Here is a 5,641-nt window from a genome sequence, read left to right on the forward strand (position 1 = left end):
CACAGTCATGAAGGAACAGGCAAGAGGACAAGCTGGGATTGACTGGTCAGAAGTCAGCTTTGCAGAAAAATCCCTGCAGTTCCTGGCGGATAACATGGCGAACTTGTGACAGCTGTATGCCCTGGCAGTAAAGTGAGCCAGCCACATCCTGGCTATGCTAGCACTGATGCAGCCATCAGGTGAGAGAAGACATTCCTCCCCTCAACTTGGCACTGATTGCACCGTATGTGGACTCTGTCCAGTTTGGGCTACCCAGTACAAGAAAGGCACAAAGTGGAGTGTGTGGGCCAGAGGAGTCCCGTTGTCAGGGGCTGGAACACAGAGGCTGAGAGAGGTGGGCTTGTTCAGCCTGGAGAAGGGAAGGATAAGTGCGGACCTTGTTGCTGTCTACCACTGTCTGTTAGGAGGTTACAGAGAGGATGGAGCCAGACTTTTCTTGGAGATGCACAAACACAAGATGGAACATGGGAAAATATGATTAGATGTGAGGGGAATGAATTTCCCCATGATGGGATCCCCATCCTTGTAGATATTCAAAACTCAGCTGAACAAGGCCCAGAACAAAGTGCTCTAAACTGTCCCTACTTTGAGCTGTGGTTGGGCTACAAACTCCCAGAGGTCCCTTCTAACCAGAATTATGCAATGTATTTATATTTTTTTTCATGAGGACCTGGGCCAGTTCCTTTCCTGACAGTATCTCCTGTGAAGAGTTAAATTCAGAATTACAGACTGACAGAACAGAACGTGTCCTGATGGCCACTAGAATTTCAGAAATCCTGTTTTTGAGTTTTCTTCTTCAGAAGGGTGGAAGTTAATTTCTGTTTTAAGAAAGCTGAACTGCCGTGTCAGTTCTTGAAAGAAGATTGGTAACAAAGCAGCATTGCTTTGAAATTCAGATAACATACCTGCTGTGCTTTGCAGATTCAGCTATGCACACTCCATAGCAGCCTAAAATTGTTTAGAGTGCATGAAGATTTCTCTGAAGTTTTTTGTCCCAAAGGATGCAAGGGGTGAGAGTTACAGAGGTAGTTACAGTGGAGGGCTCAAAGGTCCTGGAGCTTTATATGTTGGGGTAGAGTTCTTTGCAGAATAACTCAAATCTCGAAACTGGGAGAGAAAAAGAATGTTTACTCTAAGACAAACAATAAAAGACAGAAAGTTAGATGGGATAGAAAATATTTCATCCACAGTCACTTTCCACTTGGCCTCAAGCTCCCAGGCAGCAGGAGAGAGCCCCCCACAGCTTGTACCCCAGCAGTGTTGCCTCAATGTCAGACCTTTTCAACCAGTGTAGAACCTTTCTCAATAAAATATTTGCATTCATTATCAGTAGGTAATGTAGGAATTTTCAGGCTGAAAGTGACACCATGGGAATGGGAACAAAGAGTGGCACATGACTGGCAGAGCATGAAGGTGTGAGTAGGGATTGCCCAGTTCTCCCTTAAGATTTGAATTGCAAAAGAAGAAAGAAATTAAGCTAAAACAAGGCTGGATGGAAGAGAAATCCTTTCAGGCGCCCATGTTAAGGGGGCCTGAGATGGAGCCTCAGTAAAACTACAACAATTTGGAATATAAAGAATTCTTTGAGGCTGATATAGGGCTCACTTGCTGGGAGATGGGAAAAGTGTGCATTAAAATGTGTGGTTCCTAGAACACTGGCTCCAGACAAGCCTTTTGCAACTGTTGGAGCATAGAAAAAATTTAACAATGTGCAGGGAATGTAATCGTTAGAGTAGTGGGAGAGAGGAGTGAACCACTGTGACTTAACCTATCCAAGAATTTAAGCTACTGTAGACACTACAGCTGATTGTTCCAGGAAAGCTGACAGAAAGTAATGAAATCAAAAAGGATTTTGTTAACAGAGAATTTACTTCTTTTTTTTTTTTTTTTTTTTTTTTTTTCATCTGAGAGAGGAAATGCAATCAGTTTAGAAGAGAAAGACAGAAGATCTTTTCATATCTGACGTCTAACTCTGCAGTATATAAGCTAAGGAAGATTTCATTGTGTGCCAGCAGCACAGCTGGTAGAGAGCTAAGAAATTTCACCTGGAGTTGGAAGAACTTCTGTTGCAGATAAAGGGGTTAAAAAGAAAAGCAAGCAACCACCAAAAAAAAAAAAAAAAGAACAACCAAAGGCAAGGAAAAAAAGTACTTTCCTGACACTGTTTTTCTTGAACAGATTTTAACACCATCATAATAGAAAACAAAGCACCCCCATAAACGCTGTGCTTTGATGAAATTCAAGAAATAGTATTAATTGTGTGGAGTAAATAGATAAGAGTGGGGATTGCCTAGAGTGCTGGAGTTAGAAGTTCAGGCTATATTTTATTGCTCACCAACAGAGAATTAGTGACAATCCAAAGAGCAGCATGGCTGGTTACATTTGCTTGAACTAATTTCAAAGAATCTTGATTGAAATTTAAACCCAAAGTGCTGTGAACAAGCTGTTGTGCTAGCTTGGGAAGCAGAATGATTTTGATTATGCTTTAAAAGTGACAGGGCAGGGAGACCCTGCCAGCTGAGTAAGTGTAACAGCTTGTTTAAAATTGAAGGAAAGCCTCATGCAAGCTGTAATCCAGCAGTGTATCTCAGACAGAACTGTGGGCATTACTTAAAGAGGGAAAACTGATACAGATTTGTTGATGTCAAGATACATCCTAAGGCCTTTGTTTCACTAGACACACAGCCAAATGCTGGCATCCATTCTCCAGAAGAGTGCGAGCATCAGCTTCCTGACCTAAGTTCTTGATTTGGGCCAGAAAATAGTACTCACTTCAAAAAAAAAAAAAGTAATCTGCCTGCAATATAAACTTATTTTGTTATTAAAAAATAAAAATAAATAAATTATTATCTGTTATTGATGAGATGGAGAAATTATCTCTGTATGGGGAGGAAACACTTGCTTTAGAAATAAAATAACACAGGGTGGATGATGATGCTGGATTTCCTCACAAAGCAAAGATCCTCCTTAAAGGAAATCCATTGAAGGTGGCTTGGGAACTAAAGGCAAACCAACACTGATGCAATTAGCAGTTTAAAATCCCGACTTGGCATGTTAAAAGCACTGACCACACAGGCATCTAAAGCAGTGATAATGATGTGAGGTACCTCGGATAGGGCATGAGGTCTGGCAATGGTGGCGTTTCAGAATATTGCCTTGGATATGAATGCAAAGAGCAGGAAAGATCACAGAAGAGAAGGAAGACCCTCCAGTATAGAGAAGGCAAAAACAAAGCTGGGAGCTCTGCACATGTTGAGCTGGTTTTTGTCATCTAAACAGGAAATAAGAGTAGGTAACTTAGTTGTGAAAGGAAATTTGGCATATGTTTTCTCACTAGAATAAAAGCTTACGACTTTCTTAAAGCACCAGAAAAAGGTATTCATGGTCTTTAATCATGGTGTTCGCTAAACAACAGGAGCAGTTATAGGAAATAAATTATATTCTTGACCTTAAGTCTGTCACTGGAATGCAAATCCCTTGGCAAAGGATGGAGGAGAGTCCAGTTTCAAGTAAATAAAAGTGGTGATATCTTGGATGTTCCCATATCAATCCAGCCACATAAAGAACTGGACCATTTGTTCTGATATTACTGAGGAAAGCTGAGCACCACTGTAGTGCTCACTTATCAGGATGGTGATATTTCAGTTCATTTAACAGTGGGATGTGTACTTTTTATTATGCTGCTTTGTCAAAAGTAGAAGTGCTCTTTAATTTTCCTGGGAATCAGATGTTTCTTCTGGGTAAATATACCTGTTACAGCTTTACCAGCTCATTATGTTATGAGGAGATGAGCTGCCCTGGAAAATTTGCAGCAGATTAAATTTGAAATTAGACTGGATAACCAAGAGATAAAACCTTTACAAGTGAAAGTGTTGCGGAAAGCAAAACACCATGGTTGAAAAGTCACAGACTAAACCCACAGACAGGAGGGGGATCTGTGAGCAAAAAGCACGTTCTGTATATCCTAGAGCCATGATGAACCATTTGTCAAACAAAGGAAATCACTTTGGCAGGCACACAGCAAGGCCCAGAGATGATGGAAATGCAGAACAGATATCTCATCTGCAGATGTTTTTTAGCAAAGTAGACCAAAATAGGGGTTTTTTGTAGTCAATTCAGACCAAAATTTTGGCATCTTAATATCACTACCCTCATGAAGAGAGAGATTACCTGCAGTTTATGAACACAGCAAAAGTGATTTACAAAATTGAGATCTCCAAATAGCAGATTGTTTCAGAAATGAGCAGGAGTCTATATCCAGACACAGTTACTTCTGAGAGGTAGCCATTCCTGGGTTTTGAGTAATACAGAGGGTTTAGCTTTCTACCCTTAAAGGAGAAGGAGTGCTGCCATCATGGAGCCCATGGCTGAAGGCAGTTGCAGTAATGTTTCAGTATGTCATGAGATTTTTGACAGCTGGATTACTTTATTAGGTCTGGAAGGGTGCCATGGAGAAACCTAGAGGTAGCTGGAGGCAGCTGGAGGTACCAGTGGAGGGTCAGTGGGAAATGTGTCTCTTTAAGAGAAGTATTCATCCTTCTGCAAAGAAACCATTAAGATCTAGTGGATCATTTAGCTGTCTGCTAGAATTTCTTATGTCTGGGCTTCGCTGAAATAAAATGATCATTCTGTGAGAGGATAACTGTCAATAGCAAATGGATATCTTGGATTTCAGAAGATAGAATCAAAAGGTGGGGTCAGGACTCTGGAGATACTTCATTTTAAGAGATGGTTATTTTTTTCTAGATGCTAATAGATGGCTTTTGGCAGGCTCATGACCTCCAGATATAGTTACAAATCAGAATTAATTAGTTTTTGCCTTCCCTTTCCATTTATCACATATGTAAATCTTCTATTAAGAGGCAAGGCTTACTTCTGCACTAAGCAAAAAAATATGAAAATTTTAGTAGCTGATAAGTGGTGAAGATCCAATCCCCATAAGTATTCTGGGCATTGGCCAGAAAACAGGAATTTTTAGCTTTGAACAGACTATAACTCTCAGAATGTCATGATTAATTTTTTTTTAGTGGAATCTTTTATGGTTTGTAGGTACTATGGTGTGTGAACTGGTACTTTCAAGTCTGCAGAGGTTGATGTCACAGTCTCTGCAATTAACTGATATTTTTGAAAGGTAATTGTCTAAGAAATGAAGCTGGAGGTGGAAGAAATCAAAGTGTGAGTTACTTATAATACTTGCCATATAACAACAGAATTAACTGACCTTGATCAAGACGCCTTTTAAAATCACTGTGTAGACCCTGTTGACTTTGAAAGGAGGCAGCAAAGAAATTATGGGAGTAACTTGACCTCAAATCTTTGGACATGTGGACGTTAAACATAAAGCTTGCTTCTTGACAAGAGTCATCCATGTATAAAAAAAGATCCCACTATTAAATTCATTTTTTTTTAATGTTCCACAAAGCCTTAAAACAATAGGGGTTTGTTTCTCAGTTAAAATGACTGCTCAAATGCAATTATTGTAATTTAATAAAAATAAAAATCAATGTTTTGTCTCAAACTACCTGGAAATATGTCAGTTAAGAGCTATATGAAGAGATGGGAGGTGAAATCTTGCAGGCACCGGGTGTGTCCCTGTGCGGATTTCTAGGAAAATGAGACTGCTTCATCTCCAGTTCTGATG

This window comes from Empidonax traillii, unplaced genomic scaffold, assembly GCF_003031625.1.
Source record: "Empidonax traillii isolate 1590-97213 ecotype Southwest subspecies unplaced genomic scaffold, ASM303162v1 scaffold892:size253994, whole genome shotgun sequence".
In the NCBI taxonomy this organism is placed as follows: Eukaryota; Metazoa; Chordata; class Aves; order Passeriformes; family Tyrannidae; genus Empidonax; species Empidonax traillii.